Below are 16565 nucleotides of genomic sequence, written 5' to 3' on the forward strand. Positions count from 1 at the left end.
AGAGCAAATAAAATTTAGTAGTTTTTATTCATCCTCCCGCATAGCTTTTACTCCTTCCTTCTTTCTTCCAAATATGTGTCCTCTGAACCAATACCCCAGTTACCTCCTTGTATACTGCACAGGTTTGGAGAATATATTGATTTTGGCTTTCTTTATTAATAGCACTCAATTACCTATTTTATTAAAAGCAAAACAAAAAACTCAGATTTTACACATTCCATTTTTAATGCCCAGAAAGGAGTCACTGCCAGATTGCATGGCCTAGCCATTAGAACACTGCTCATGACTTAAAATGGAACATTGTATACTCGGTGAAACAATTTCTGGTCCCCAGTGCAACGAAATTTGGTTCTCTCACCTCCTGAGGAGTTTGACCTGAATATGGTAAGTTGGGGTCTTTTTAGTTCTCCCAGTGAATGTGAATGGTGACATCAAACCACCAACCTAGCCCAAGGGGTAATTTCCTATGAGTCTTTGAGGTTAGATATTCAATCTTTAACATTTTACTCCCAGTAACAGACCTTTCTGCAGAAAGCCTTCTTGACTTCCATCTCAAGGATCAAAGGTATTTTTCTCACGGTTTGCGACACTCATGCCTCAAATGAACATGCCGGAAAGTCGTAAAGCTTTTCTCCCTTTCCCCTTTAACTTGAGTGCTCGGACCTGCTGATTCGGCCTCCCGCTGTCTGTCGTTCGGAATCCGCCACCTGAAGAGTTTTATGAGAAGCAAGAGACAGAGCACTTAGGCAAAGAGGTAGTTTTAATTATTTACTTTTAAGGAGTGGGAAGAACCGGGGAGAAAATAGAGAAGTCTTGTGTCTTTGAGGAGTCTTTCATGGATGAAACTTTTACGGGACAAAACAGCAGCTACTTGCTTTGTACTGAAAAGAAAAAAAATAGTGACTACAAGTCACGATGGAGCAAAGGCTCTGAGGTGGATTATACACACACCCAGATCCCTGTAAGCCTACCTATGTGTGGTAAATTGTCTATCGGGAGAAAATGTGTTGGGAGTGTATAACCGCAAGGGCGCTCCTGTGTGAGTTCTCTCTCAGTATGTCTGTGAAGATGTGGATATGCTATGAAGATATTTGGAACAAATGGCAATGTTTTTCAAGCTTTTATGTGTTCACATAGTATTTTCAGGGACACATCAACTGGGCAGAGTTACAGCTATGAGCAAGAAAGGAAGGCCATAATATTTCAAAAATTATTCTTCCTAAAATTTCATGTGTATATTCTCAAGAGCTGTCCTCTGGCCCTCAGTCAGAACCAATATATTTTTATGTTATGACCTATTCTACCAAACATGGCTATCTCATTTCTCAGGTCAAAACAGATTAAAAGGGGGAAACGCTGCTAGCAATCGGCAAAGGCAAAAATTGCAAAGAGATAGATAGAAAAACCATAAAGCAGACATAGAGAGTTACAGAGCCAAGCAATGTGAGGACACCTATTTTAGGAGCCAACAATTACACCTCTGCTAATAATCTTTGGGGCCATAGCACAGAAATTGATGTTCCAAATGTTGACCAAAGTCATCATACTTAAAATCCCCAGGGTAAGAAAGCAGAGAGCAATGTAATAATTTTAGAAAACTGTCCATCCAAAATAGATTTTAAAATATTTTCACTTAAAGAGAACATTTCCCTTACCAATGATGTGGGATAAAGTAGGTGTTATTCCATTTGGGTCCAAGATTCAGTTAATGCAGTGTTTTTAGCATTAGGTGCAGGTGTTGGCTACTCCCTTATATGGTCCAGATGATTCCACTCTTTTTCAACAAGACAGTGCCAGAGCAGTTACCATGCAAACCATGCACAGGTGTTGGTGGGGAGGCGTGAGGAGTGGGTGGGAAGAGGTGGTCATCTGCGCTAACGGAAAATAAACTCAAAGGGCATATCCAGTCTCACCTTCGTATGTGAAGGGCATCTATTTGCTTTCCATTTTCTGATAGGGAGTGGTAGATTTACAACTAATACAATAAATAGAGCTTTAGGGAGTGCAACAAAAGAATCCGAGCCCTGGCCAGTGATTTGATTTTCTCTAGCACGTCTACCTGACTGAGCCATCTGGCAGAAAACTGGTGTATCAGCACAGCAAAGGGTGTGGGCTTGAGGCAGTCTAGCCCCTTAGCAAACAGGCTAGTGAGAAAGTACACGATGCAGCAAGACTGAGGCTGGCCAGTTACCGGGCTGCACAGACTGTCAACATGGGAAAGGAAATGAGTGGCCCACATCACTTCGTCTGGTGTGTTTGGCCAGGCCAGGTGTAGAAGGCATCCAAACTCAACACCGGAGAATGTCTAACAGGTGGGGCAGGCATTAGGGAAGTCAGGCTCTAATTAAGACAATGACTAGCACTGTGGTTTAATGAGAGAAGTCCATTCATAAGGAGAGGGAAGTGAGTGCTATGGGAGGGAGAAAATTTTCCCCCATTGGAAGAATGGCTATAGAGGTTGACAGACCTCCAACTAGGAGGTTGTTTCATAACAAGAATTCAACTGAATAAATGTGAAATATGTAATAGCCTTTATTAAACAGTTCATGAATTGGGCAGCATCCCATCTAGCAAGTAGAGGGGGCTCCCAAGGAGTTGTACCAAATGGAAAGTTTTTATAGAAGGGGGGTGGGGAGAAAATTATTAGGAAAGGGAAGGATTATTTCAGGCACAGTATCTTTCCCTTAGGGGAAGAGCAAGGGGTCTTATCATGCGGGGGACTTCATCTTTCTTTGTGGGGATGGAGAGGGGCCCCTCTGGTAGACTACTTTGTGCTGATCCAAAAACTCCCGACTGACCGATTTCTGGAAGAGGTTGAAATTGCAGTTAAGTTAGGTATCAAGCTCTGGTTTGGGAACTCAGTCTAAGTGACACCATGTTGGGCCTTGTGGTTTTCTTTTTAACAAAGGCCAATCAAGAAACAGGAGAGTTAGCTAAGTAAATAAGGAAGGATCTAGAGAATGTTGTGACTTAGAGCTTATACAAACACTACATTCCAAACACAACTGTGCTATTAGACCAAGAACTAACTCAAAATTCTCTTCAACTATGAGATGTAGGCTTCTGCAGCTGTTCTCATAATGTCACGTGTGGCTCGGCCAGAGAAATGTGGGTCACCAGGATACAGATAGAGACCTTCAGAGCGTAAGAAAGAAAAAGTAGAGGATATGATGTAGGGACTGGCCAAGACACTAGCATGCATTACATTGCATTTAGTTGGACCTTACAGATTGGAACAAGTATGTTTTTTATTCTGATTTACTTTTCCAAAAATTGCATATACAAGGGCTTGCCATTTTCCACTTCCCCTCCACATGGGGAGCTTGGGTGGCTCTGTGGAGGAAAAAGAAGAAAGCTTATCAGGTGTTTTGTTTTTGTGGGTTTTTTTTTTTTTTTTTTTGTACCCTATTGAACACATCACTGCATTTTAATCTGGAACAGAGGTTGGAAAAATAGCATCTGGTTAATCAGAGGTTTATAGATTATTTGGTGATACAACTTAACTGTGTTGATGATGAAATGAAAAATTGTGTGTCTTCCCTAGAGCAGCATTATAAAGCATCCTGCCTGGTGCTTAAAATTGATTGTGCATTATATTGGTTAAAGGGTGGCATTTTGAAAATAAAATTAGGGCTGATTTGCATTTGTGTTGAAATAGCTGCACATGTATTTAATAAGAACAGTTTTTTCCCTTCTAGAAAACATTTACAGTTTGCATTAATTTATATTAACTCAATGTTTTCACTCAACATTATTTTAAAAGATAGGACAAACATAGATATAATTACTAGGAAAAAACTCCTGTGAGTAAGAATGATTGCTATATATTTCATTTGGGAAAATAAAATGCAAATGTGTTTTTTATTAATTAGAGCACCAGCAATACCTCAGTAAATAAACCAAGGTGATTTAATTTTTTAACTGACAATTTTATAAAACATTGGGAAACATTATATATCATTATTTTTCACATCTAGAGTTACATTTGTAGATGGTATCAGGATCCTCAATATCTGTTTATTAGGATTTAAGCTCTATGACTTCGTTGCATTATGTTTAATTTACATGTATTTCCTTGATTCACACTCTAGAGTATATTCTTATAGCTCAGATGTGGGCAAATGTCTTTAAAATCATCAGTGACTTCCAAGCAGTAGAAAAAATGAATTTCATATTGATGATAAAGGAAAGCAAACTGTAATGGGTGATGCGCACAGAATTATTATTTAAATAAGTCTTTATTCCTCCTTCAAATATGATTGAGAGTTATATTCTCTCTAGAAAATTCCATTTTCCAAGAGGGTGTTTGCAAAGGCATTATATTAGCAATTAAAAATAGCAACTATTCTAGTAATTATAACGAACTTAAAAATATATGCAAAAATAACTATCTAATTTATGGTATATTATCTTTGAAAAGGGAATCAGGAGACTTAGTATTCAAAATTTTAAATCACATAGTGAGAAAATATATCACAATTATAGAATTCATGTTATAGTTGACAAAAAAGGGAAGCTCATAGATTTTTTCAGTTTTTAAGTTATTTAATGTAAATTATCAAAGAACTTTGGGAAGACATTCTCAATTTCTCTCTCTCACACACTCACACACACCCCTCACAAAAACTTCACATTTTAAAAGGCCATACTACTGAGACAGTGAAATATATAGTAAGCATTTGATTGTAAATCTAACCATAATCATCTAGAAAAATTGGCTTAAAAAATGGACACTTTGGACTCAGTATCAAAAGTTTAATAAATTAAGCGTTGTGAGGCAGGAGAGGGGATTGAGTTTCAAAGCAGTCTAGAAGTGAAAAGCAGAGCTCCTATGATACATCTAGGGTACTAACAGAAAAGCCTGAAATTGAAAGATCTGAGAAGTAAAAATAAAATCTTGAGACTATTTTGTTATAAAATAACTTGATCATTATGTGTTATTGACACATGAATCAATCTGTCATCAAGACATGAACTTGGTCAGTGAACTGGCTTGAATGTGAACCTATTTGCCCCAGGCAAATGGTTCTAGGCCAGAAAATCTTGCTCTAGAGAACTGGATCCCATTGAGATCAGGATTCACACCTATCTATTAAATGCCTCCCAAATCGCAGACCCCATGCTGGGCACTTAGGGTATGGAGGTGGACAAAAGAGACAAAGGCCTCGAGCTGTGGGGTTTGTGTTACAGCAGAAGAAAGATAAATAAATCAGCAAGTTCCAGGTGGTGATGGGTTTCACTAAGAAATAATAATAATGAACCAGAATAAAGAAGATAGAGAGTAACAAGCCTGCTATTTAAGAGAGAGTACTCCAGGAAAGAGCTTCCTGGCACAGTGGCATTTGACAGAGACTTGGGGGAGGTGAGGAATGAGCTATGTGGATTGTAGAGAGAAGTGTGCTCCTGACAGAGGAAACAGCAGGGAAGCTCACAGAGTTTCTGCTTAAGGACCAGCAAGGTGGCCAGTGAGGCTGCAGGGGTGCCATCAGAAGGGCAGTGATTGGAAATGATGGCTCAGAGGTAGTGACAACAAAGGAGACAGATCAATGAAAGCCTTTGGGGAACTGTAAGAAATTTGGCTTTTGTTTTCATTAAGAGGCCAGTAGACATCTTTGAGTAAAAGAATGCTATGAGTTGGCTTCTTTTTTAAATAGCTCTCTTTGGCTTCTCTGAGAAAATTCAAGGGGAGGAAGGGTGTAGGAAGGGGTGACAGCAAGCTTTTGCAACCATCCGGCCAAAAGATGCTAATAGCTTGAACGGAGTTTCTAGCAGTGGAAGTAGCAAGAAGTGGTGCAATACGGGATCTGTTTTGAAGGTAGTCAACAGAATTTGTTGATAAATTGGATATGGTGTGTAAGAGGGGAAAGACAAGAAGAGAGGAGTAATTGATGACTCTGGGTTTTCTAATCCAAGTAATTAGAAGAATGGAGCTGCCGTTTACTGAAACGAGGTAGGTAATGTGAGGGAGATAGATAAATCAGGGGTCTATATTTGTGCATGATGATTTTGAGATGCCTATTGGATCTTCAAGGACAGAGGAGAAGTTGTGAAGCATTTATCTTGGAAAGTAGGAGAATGAGTGGAGTAGAGGAATATTGTATGTTTACCAGATAGCCCTAAACATCCACCAGAGTTTGTGAATTTTTCTGAGGGACTCTAACATTCAGCCAGGAGTGAAAACTTTTGAGTAGGACAAGAAGGTACAGGTGTTTGGTGAAGTGGTTAAGGCTATTGAAATTACTTGGAAGTATTCTGCTATCTGCACATGATAGTCGTGGTATCAGAACAGAGGGGCTGCAAAATGTGTGGCTTAGAAATGTTCCCTAGCTGATTCTCCAGCCTCTTCCCAACATGAAAATCACCAATGTAAATGCAGGAAAGAAATTTTTCTAGCTTCTTTCAGGAGCATTCTCAAACTAATACCCAGAAACTTGACATTTGTGAAAGGAGGCAAAGGGAAATTCATGGAATGTGTGTTGTATCCCAGATAACTGTGTTTGCTGCTTCTCACATATCATCTTAATTGATCTTCCCAGCATACTTTTGAGATGAGACTCTTAGCTCTACTTTAGAGGTGGGGAAAATGAGGTTAAGTCATTAAACCTAGGTAATGTTGCTAGCATGGGATTGTGCTAGCATTTTACCTTACCTGCAGTCATTTCTATCTGAAGAAGTTGAAAAGATGCTCCCAGATATTTTGGTGTAAGGTAGGGGAATAATAATTTAAGTGCATACAACATATTAATAGATTAGATTCTGGAAGGAAACACATCCAGGTTTGTAATCTGCATGAGGAGAGAGTCCATGCTTTCCTGTATACAGGTATATTCTTATATTCACTCATTCACCTAACATTCATTTAGTGCTTTTGATAGGCAAGGAGCTATGTACTCCGTAGCCAAATAAGACACAGTTCTTGCTCTCAAGGATTTCCTATTCTATCAGGAGAGTCAGATAATAGCACAGTGTTTCTGCTTTAAAGGCTGTACTCCTCTTGCTGTTTAATATTCATCAACTGTCTATAATCCTGGGCTTTGCAGAAATCATTCACTGCCTTCTGCAGTGATCAGTTAATCAAGCATGGCCACAGAGGGTCTAAAGCAAGGTTGGTACAAGTCTGGATTTTGGAATTCAGGAAAAGCTTTTGCTAGCCAGAGCCCAATGTTCTAAATACAAAGTCAAAGTCTGGGAACAAAGCAATGTGTGCTCTTAGTTACCCTGAACCCAGGAGTTTAGCCCCAGGAACGGAGATCAGATGGAAGCCAACACTGCTGATCTAAATAGAGGCAGACCAAGTTCAGAAATTCCAGCTGAGAAGCTTAACTGATTCAGAGAGGAGAGTGGATGTGGCAAGGCCTACAAGCTCCCAGAGAGAGATGACCAACTGGGACACCCCTCCGGATCCACATGGGTCTCACACTCTTCTGAATGGGCTCTCTAATTTTCTCTATCAAGACTCAGGGGAAGAGGGGTTGTTCCCTGGGAGTGCTTACGGCTGTACCAGAAGGAAGAAACAAAACTACAGACCCCAGGCCCCCAGCTCCAGGGTTCCTTCAGAGTCCATGGTCTACTTCCATTCCTCTTTTAAAGCCATCTCACTCTGAGCAGTGTTTCTTTTTTACAAGAGGGGTCTGCCACCTTTGGTAATGGGGCTGTGGTGTCCTAGAGGTGACTACTTGCCTGGGCTTGAGGACTATACCCTAGAATTGAATTTGAGCTTTTATTACGGGGCAGGGCTTTGGACCCACTTTTCTTTGGTGATCTGCTGCTGCTGGAGAGGGTCCATTGTTGAGCTCTCTATAATTGGGCTTGAGTTTTAGGAGGAACTGAGTTCTAGATCCCCCTGCTAGATTCACCTGCCTTAGGATGTAGCTTGGTCCTAGGAGGGACAATAGGCCATACTGTGTCAGATATGGACAAGCATGATGCTGTGAGGCTGACTGGGGTTACCCTGGATAATGTAGAGGAACAACAGGCAGAGGGATTCATCATTTATACCTGGTAGGATAGCCCTTTGCTAGCACATGGCTGGATGGATAAACTATAGCTCCTTTCAAAAGCTGGAGGTTGAAGCATTAGTTATGAAACTAAAGAAAATATATAGGCAGCTGGAAGTAATGGTTCATTATGATTATTAAAACAACAACAGCATTGGTACTTCCCAGGCTAAGGGGATATTTAAAGTATTATGAGATGCCAGGGTAGAACAGACTTGATCAACAGACCTGAAAGATTAGTAAAATATGAGATGAAATAGATGACAGAGAATGAATGGATCTGCCCAGTGAATGGGGGCATTATTCAAGATATAGAATAATTTCCACAAGGCTATGAATTCTGTGAAATGCAGTTAATGCCAGGGAAGGTACAAAAGGTTTAAAATGTACTGGCATCTTAAATATGCCAAATCATTGCAGAGTCCAACAGGCTTGATCCTGCTGAGAATGGCTATACCTTAATAGAGTTTAGTCTTCTGAATCTTGGATCATTTCTTTGATCTTTTGGCATAAATATGTATGACATTGTGGAATGAGATGAGACCATGTTGGAGCAATCTTCTCAGACACCCAGGGGTGTCCTAGAACATCCCATTCTGTTGTTTATCCCAGGACCAGTAGAGGGCGGAGAGCCTCCAAGATGCAGCTTCTGCCAGTCCATAGATCCCTTTAGCAGATCTCCCTTTTGCTTATGGGAGATGGTCCTCACTTCTCTAGGGCCTGGTTCCAGGTCCACTTCAAACATTTTTCAACATTTAAACAGTAAAACTTTTTCTAACATAAAACCATTAGATTGGCCCACTCAGTTACTTGAAGGAAGATGGAAAGCTCCTGAAACACCGTTCATGAAAGTTTAGAGTCTCTCAAAGGTAACCAGGGCTATCTGATCAGCATGCCTAGGAATGGGAGGCAGGATGCACACATTGGAGAGACCAAGCAGCACTGGCTGACTCGAGATGATACTGGCATGGTACCAGTCAGGGCCATGGAGGTGACTTTAGTCCAGAGGTGGTGACTGGACAGTTAAATTGTAAGAGGGGATGGAAAATTGGGGTGATGTCCAAAGGATTACACTAGCCTTAATTTTTTATTAGAACTCATCAAGGGAAAATGATAATAAAAAATTTTTTACTGTAATTAAGAAAAATAAAGATTATTACAAGACAGGACACTGATGAGTATCAAAGAATGTTAATTTTTCAAGGCTTTTTATATGCCAGAAACCTCCTGAGCATTTCACAGATCCGCACTGACCAATGGAAGTCTAATGTGAACCATACATATAATTTATAGAATTTTAGTAGTCATTAAAAAAATAAATAGATGTGAAATTAATTTTAATAATATATTTACTTAATGCAACATATTATATCAAATAGTAATCAATATAAAATTTATAAATGAGATTCCTTTTTTGTACTAAGTCTTTAAAATCCAGTTGTGTATTTTTTTTTTCACCTAGAGCCCTGAGTTCATAGCCAGTGTTCTTTCTTTGATATCACATTTTCATATTTAGCCATGCAAGTAACACCTACTTTTTTTGTCTTTGTTTTGTAATAATTGGCTTTATTTTTAAAAGCAGTTTTAAGTTTACAGAATGAGTAGAAAGTAGAGTTCCCATACACCCCCCAACAAACTCACACACAAGTTCCTGCTATGATTAATACTTTGTATTAACATGATACTTTTCTTACAACTCATGAGTCAATATTGGTATATTATTAACGGACACTCATAGTTTATATTAGAGTTCACCCTTTGTTTTTTTTTATACTGTGGGTTTTGACAAATGTATAATGACATATATTCATGTCCCAGCATTATACAGAATAGTTTCACTGCCCTAAAAATCCCCAATACTTCACTTATTTATCCCTCTCTCCCTTCTACAAAACCTTGGCAACCACTGATCTTTTTATTCTCTCTGTAGTTTTGTCTTTTCCAGAATGTCACATAGTTGGAACTATACAGGATGTAGACTTTTCAGATTGGCTTATTTAACTTGGTAATATACAGTTAAGTTTCCTCCATGTGTTTTTTGTGTCTTGATAGCTCATTTCTTTTTATCAGTGGATAATATTCCATTGTCTGGATATACCACAGTTTATTTATTCATTCACTTATGGAAAGACATTTTGGTGGCTTGCAAGTTTTGGCAGTTATGAATAAAGTTGCTATAAATACCTGCATGCGGGTTTTTTATATGGATATGTTTTCAACTTATTTGGGTAAATATCAGGGAGTGTGTTTGCTGGATTGTTTGGTAAGAGGATATTTAGGTTTTTTTGTTGTGTGTTTTTGTTTAAGATTTTATTTGAGAGAGAGAGTGTGAGCACACAAGCAGGGGAGGGGCAGGCAGAGGGGGAGGGCAGGCAGAGGGGGAAGGGCAGGCAGAGGGAGAGGGAGAAGCAGGTTCCCCACTGAGCAGGGAGCTGGACATGGGGCTCAATCCCAGGACCCTAGGATCATGACCTGAGCCGAAGGCAGACACTTAACCACTTAACCGACTGAGCCACCCAGGTGCCCCAAGAGTATATTTAGTTTTACAAGAAACTGTCAACCTGTATCCCAGAATGACTATACAATTTTATATTCCCACCAGCAGTGAATGAGTGTTCCTATTGTTCCACATCCTCACCAGCATTTGGTGTTGTCAGTGTTTTGGATTTTTCCATTCTAATAGGTGTGCAGTGGTATCTCATTGCTGTTTTAATTTTAGTTCCCTCATGACATATCATTCTGAGAACACCTGCATTTTTTTACACTAGTAATACCATCACTACCACTACTTGCTAACAATTATCACTTCCTATGATTGGCACTAAGCCAATCATTTTCATATATTTTCTCACAGGGCTGTGAGTCAGATAACATTGTTATTGTGCATTTTACAGAAAAAAGGAAACTGGAGTTTAGAGAAGTTAAGTACATTGCAAGTAAATGTTGAATTGGTGACTCTGGTTTTTCTGACTCCAAATTTCATCTCTTAACTACTGTATCTTTAATTTGGTCTCAAAGTGTGATCCCTCAATCTCTTCAAAATCTACTAGGATGCTGGTAAGAATTCAGATTCCTAGATACTACTCTACTGCATCTTCTTTTTTTTTTTTTTTTAAAGATTTTATTTATTTATTTGAGAGAATGAGAGAGAGAGAGAGAGAGAGAGAGAGAGCACGAGAGGGAAGAGGGTCAGAGGGAGAAGCAGACTCCCCGTCGAGCAGGGAGCCCGATGTGGGACTCGATCCCGGGACTCCAGGATCATGACCTGAGCCGAAGGCAGTCGCTTAACCAACTGAGCCACCCAGGCGCCCCTCTACTGCATCTTCTTAATGGAGATCTGGAGTGGGAGATTCTGAGACGCACCCAAGACTGAGAACCACTACGCTATCACACCAGGATGACTCCAAGTCCAAATAGAAATTTTGATATTTTGTTTGTATCTTTCTTCATGCATTTGTCTTACAAAACACCATTATTTACATCGAATAACTTATACTGGGAACAGTCAGAATATCCCAAGTGTAGGTGAATAGGTGGTTTGTTATGGACTCTTACTAGAGAGTACTATATAAATTTTTCTTCATAGCTTTCCATTCTTGTATCTGAAAATTTCTGCCAAAGTTTCTTATTGTTAGTGTAGGCTTTTGGATACAGATTTTAAAATACAGGTCGTCTTTTCTTACTTAGATACAGATTTTTAAATAATATATCCGAATGAAGAAGACTGCATGTAACCAATAGTTATAAGGATCATGGGGAAGCATAGAGATAGTTATGATAGCCGGAAAAAAATCCTATTGCACAACTACCATATATCCCTCTGTGCTAGATAAATTGGACAAAGATCTTATAAAATACTTTCAATGTTATAAATCATCTACCTATTTAAGTCTGTTTATTGCCTTTTTACTGGGTAGCTATATGTATATACTATATATATAGTGTATATACACACATTTATAAAGTTTATAATATATTACATAGTAATTCCAGGCAAAAAATCAACATAGTAAGCACTCTATGAAACTTTAAGGATTAAATTAAATAGACATCTATTCTTTGTGAGTCTTGATGTAAGACAGGACATTATTAATGATATTTGCAATAGTATTATCTGCATTCAGATCTCTGTTATGCCTCTCAGTAACTGGAATCTTGGATGTCATGCTTTTAAACCTAGGTTTACATGATTTTAAATGGAGGTAGAGATAACATCCACTCTGTAGAGTTGTTGCATTAAAAGCATTACACGGTGCCTCAGTCACATTAAGTAGTCAATAAATGTGAGTTATTATTATTTTCACTATTATTATTATTCATAGGAAAAATTCCAAAATGGGAATGGACTCGATAGAGTGGTAGAGTGGAGAGAGTGCTAGAATACCAGTGTGATGGCTGACGGTGTAAGGAAGTAAATGGTACGTGACAAATGCATGGTATAGAGATTAAGTGCTCTAGAAATGGAAAACCGAAGAAATCACTTCTCACTGGAGTGGGCAGGGATGGCTTCTTTGAAGAGTCTAAATGAATTTGCAAATGTTTTTAGGTGGAAAAAATGTGCATTTGGCGGGGGTATCCTTTCAGGGATGTGCACATTCAGAGATTTTAGCACTTCTTAGCAGATGGGAGAACCCCATTTGGACCCTCAGACACAGCACTCTGTGCCCAAATCTGCAGTGCGGGCAGAGATAGTGCCAAGGCAGGTGCTACATAAGAAAGAAGCATGGACATAAGGGAGGAGAAGGCATCCTTCTAATACTAACTGAAGCTCAGCTTGAATAGCAACTGTACACCTGTTCATAGCCAGACAATTGCAGACTGAAGACTACAGCCCTTGAAACAAGCATGTCACTCAGTCTGGGAAGGCAAGAGGCATAGCCACCTGAAGCCACAAATCCTGCTAAGAAGAGCACGAATTGTTCTGTACGTCACACAGCCTGTGTAGTGCTGCAGTCAGTAAGAAAGAGTGGGCTCGGGCTGGGACTCATTGCTTTCCTCACATAAAGTTGGAATTGAATAGTGAGATCACAATCCACAATTTTCCCCATGGTGTCAAATGCAGGCTAAGTTGCTTTAGTATTTGCACGTGACTTAATGGTCTCGTGATGAAGATCCCAAAGAGGATCCCCAGCAAAACATAAAGTGCCTTTCTCCATACAACCTCTTGTCTATCTTGGTGTTTGCTAACTCTGAGGAGCTCTAAAAGCATAAACAAGGTTAACATTCCACTTTTGAAGCCATAAACACATTTTGGAAAGGCATGAGCAATTTTGTAGCTCTACCTACATTGGAGAGAGAGAGAGCATGACCTTGAGAGCTGGAGGTTTACCATCACTTTACAAAAACAATATGGAAGGAGTTGTTCTAAATCTAGTCCTTATCTTTTACTTTATAGTCTTTAATAGCCACCCTTTATTGAGTGTTTACTGGGAGCCAAGAATTCTATTAGGCATTTTTTAAACTTTTATGTAAAAATAAAACACAGATACAGGAAATCACACACAATTATTATTAAAGCAAATATCATTTTAGCCACCACCCAAGTCAGAGAAAACATTGCTAGTTACCCAAGCCTCTCCATATGCCCTGTCCTCCCTCCCTCCTAAAGTAAACACTGTCCTGATTTTTATAGTAATCATTTCCTTGTTTTTCATGATGGTTTATCACTTAAGTGTGTATCCGGATGCACTATGGCTTAGTCATCAATTTTCTAATTGATATGTAACTTCATTTTAATCAAGTCATCCCTTCCCCCAACCCCCACCAAGCTCTTTGCTCTTCCTTAAAATTTGTCTGTTGATGAACTTGAGACACTTGCCTTACAGAGTTTGCCCCAGGGTAGAGTTGCTGATTGTGTGCTGATGGTGCATGTTCTTCTCTTCCTTGTATTTCCTGCAAATGGGAGTGGACTCTTGGTCAGACAGAGCTTTGAAGAGTTTGGCACGACTGTAGGTAGTGTTATGTTCTTTTATCAGGGGGCACACTGTGTCAATTTGTTATTTTATTGGAGCTTCCAAAGTGGTAATACTCTAATTATATCCATTATTTTTATCTATTAGCTTGAATAATTTTATTTAGAAGGAGATGCATCCTCTCATCTGCAATTTGGTTACTCAGTCATGCAGTTCACAAAAAGGACAGATCAGTGTTCTGTTTTTTTCTTTACCTAGTTTTCATAATAATAAATTGGTTCCCCATCATCCTCAGGAGGGGACCAGTTGGGACTTAAACATACCTGACCTGATGGATTCCCATCAACCATCATTGCTATCCTTATCAAAGTTCAAATTTTTCTTTGGCCAGATAGAACTTTTTCAGGATTGTCTTTTGATTCCTTTAATATATCCTAGTATTTTTTGGTAGCTTCCATGCTAGTTTATGTCAAAATGTTCCAAGATGGTCTGGTACATTTCTCATTCCAGACACATTCATTTCTCTAAGAAGCCCTGGTTTCTTTTATGACCACAGTCTGAGTGTAAGTGATAAGCATTGCTACTAGGGTTGCTAGAATTAACAAATAAAAATACAGGACACCCAGTTAAATTTCAATTTCAGATAAATGACAAATAAATTTTAGTATAAGTATACCCCTGAAAGTCCACAGTGGACAACTTATACTAAAATTTGTCATTTGTCTGGAATTCAAATTTATTTGGACAAGCTGTATTTCACTTGACAATTGATTGCAAGGCGGATGGTCATTATTGCTAGACTGTGTTAGTCCAGGTGCTCCGAGAAGCATGTGTGGTTAGATATGCAAGAGTTATTGGAGGAAATACTTATGAAGGAACAAAGGGAGGCATTTAAAGGAGTAGAGAGAGGTCTCAAATAGTGATACAGACTTCATCACTGTAAAGTGCAGAAGGAAGAAAGGAGAGTTAGATAAGAGTTTCAAATTATAGTTTAAATCTAAGAGATACAAACATATAGGGGCTCCTTGGTGTCTTAGTTGGTTAAGCATCTGCTTTCAGCTCAGGTCATGATCCTGGGATCCAGCCCTGTGTCATAGGGATGGGGCTCCCTACTCAGCAGGGAGTCTGCCTCTTCCTCTTTTACCCCTCCCCCTGCTTGTGCTTGCTTTCTTACTCTCTCTCAAATAAATAAAATTTAAAAAAAGAAATACAAACATATGTAAATCCATAAAATTCCTGGCCCATATTTTATTTTTTTGAATATCTTATATATAACTTCATTTCTCCCCTGAAGATGAAGTGTTGCTGTGGAAAAGTCTAATGATAATAAAATATTAGTTACTTTTTAAGTTAAATGTTACTTTTGTCTAGGTGCCCAAATAATTTTTTTTTAATATCCCTTAATTTTACTTGGCATTGATTATGCTATGCTGATCTCAGGTATACTATATGACTTTTCAATAAGTAGTTTTAATTTTTTTTTTAATTTCAGGATCATTCTTATGAATTTAAGTTCTTAGTATTTGTCCCATCCCCATCTCCCAAAGCTTGCTTTGGTTTGTTCTCCCACTCAGAACTCCCCTAATCTGTATGTTGGATCTTCTTTGCCATCTACAAAATTTGTTGCTTTCTCTTGAGTGTCTTTTTTCACTTGTTTTTGGTTAACATTTTTTTTTCCTTCCCACCTTGATTTCTGTTAGAGTATCATTTGTTGTGCTTATTTGCTCTTAATATACCTCCTAGATTAGTCTCTATTTCTAATGACATTTCTTTTATTTCTGATTCTTTCTTGAGTGCTGTCCCTTTTTATTTGAGTTTTTCTAATTCTGATTGTTATTCTCTCATGTATTGTATTTTTTTTTAAATGTTCTTTAGCTCATTTTGAAATAGTATGTTGCAGTTTTGAAAAATTTTTGAGCATAACTTTTTTGGCAAGCTTTCTTTGTCAATAGCAGAAGTTGGCAAACTTCCTGTAAGGTGCAAGAGAGTAAATATTTTATACTTTGCAGGCCATATGTTTTCTGTCACAAACACTTAACACTACCACTGTAGCATGAAAACAGTCTTAGGCAATATGTAAATGAGTGAGTGTGACTATGTTCCAAGAAAACTTTATTTATAAAAATAGGAAGAGGGTAGGGTTTGGCCTGTGGACTGTAATTTGTCAATCCCTTATCTGAAGGGATATTATCCTTTTTATTTCATGTAGCAGCTTTGTTGTCAAGGCAAAACTTTTCATGGGGTTTGACCACGATAGTTTTCTGTTGATCATTTTTATGTGACTTTAGTTTTCCTGAAATTTTTTAGGTGTTCTTGAACTTTAAATAGTTAAAAGTTCAGATAGGCTTTCCAACTTCAAGGAGATCCTTATTTTTTGTTTTTATGTAGTATTTTAAAAATATGATGGCCTGTGATCCTAGGTTGCCTGTGTCTGTTTACCTTTTGGCTGGATTTTCTCTTTTCTTCATCTCTGGTATCTCTGTTCTGCTCAATTTTGATTCCACTTCTAATAGTTTTTCCTACTATGGGGTCTGTGTTGGCAAGAAGCCTGGCATGTCAGTTTCAAGGGTTCATAGGATATAGATTTCTCCAGCCACCTTAGATGTTGACATCAGCCTCTTAAGAACTGAGATTTTAGGGGTGCCTGGGTGGCTCA

The 16565-nt window shown here is 38.6% G+C and overlaps 1 protein-coding gene across 1 annotated transcript in view; it reads left to right on the forward strand.

Moving 5' to 3' along the window:
- The first annotated feature begins 643 nt into the window (after positions 1 to 643).
- DPP10 (dipeptidyl peptidase like 10) overlaps positions 644 to 16565 on the forward strand; it is a 691476-nt gene continuing 675554 nt past the window's right edge. The window contains exon 1 of the mRNA XM_073884902.1: positions 644 to 754. The gene's annotated coding sequence lies outside the window, so the exon portion shown is untranslated. The remainder of the gene's footprint in view (positions 755 to 16565) is intronic.

This window comes from Callorhinus ursinus, unplaced genomic scaffold (assembly GCF_003265705.2).
Source record: "Callorhinus ursinus isolate GAN/ISIS: 27379988/994484 unplaced genomic scaffold, GSC_fseal_2.0 scaffold2, whole genome shotgun sequence".
NCBI classification, from domain to species: domain Eukaryota; kingdom Metazoa; phylum Chordata; class Mammalia; order Carnivora; family Otariidae; genus Callorhinus; species Callorhinus ursinus.